We start from the raw sequence: 499 nt of genomic DNA, 5'->3' as shown, positions 1-499 counted from the left end.
ATATGTGTCCATACCGACGCCACACCTTGTGGAACAACAGCTTATATCTGCTGGAGGGTTGGAGCCCTCGGGTTGGGTGGGTTGGGTGAAGGGGAAACGGAAAGGGTGGGATGGTGGATGGGGAGACTCGACTGCGAGTAAAATATAACCTCCCACAAGTTATTATGGCATTAATTTATAGCGCAAAAACCAGCTCGCATCCCAGTGCTGAGCGCCCCCCCACAGCGGATGACAAATGATGAACGGGAACGTTCCCTCGTTTAGACGTCGTTGATCTGCCGGTGCCACGTGTTGCAGTCAGAAGTGTAAATTCATTATGTTGTTGAGCCTGACACCTTTTCCTGACACACACCTGGGAAATACAGACACTAATTAAACATTTCCAGGTGCCTAACTCATATTCTACGGCATATGTATGAATGTACACAGCACTGTACACCTCCACAACATGGACCCACTCGGGGTTCGCCTTTTGCTGCTAAGGAACACTTCGACGTGC

The sequence above is a fragment of the Larimichthys crocea genome, chromosome XVIII, assembly GCF_000972845.2.
Source record: "Larimichthys crocea isolate SSNF chromosome XVIII, L_crocea_2.0, whole genome shotgun sequence".
In the NCBI taxonomy this organism is placed as follows: domain Eukaryota; kingdom Metazoa; phylum Chordata; class Actinopteri; family Sciaenidae; genus Larimichthys; species Larimichthys crocea.
This window is presented reverse-complemented; position numbering follows the sequence as displayed.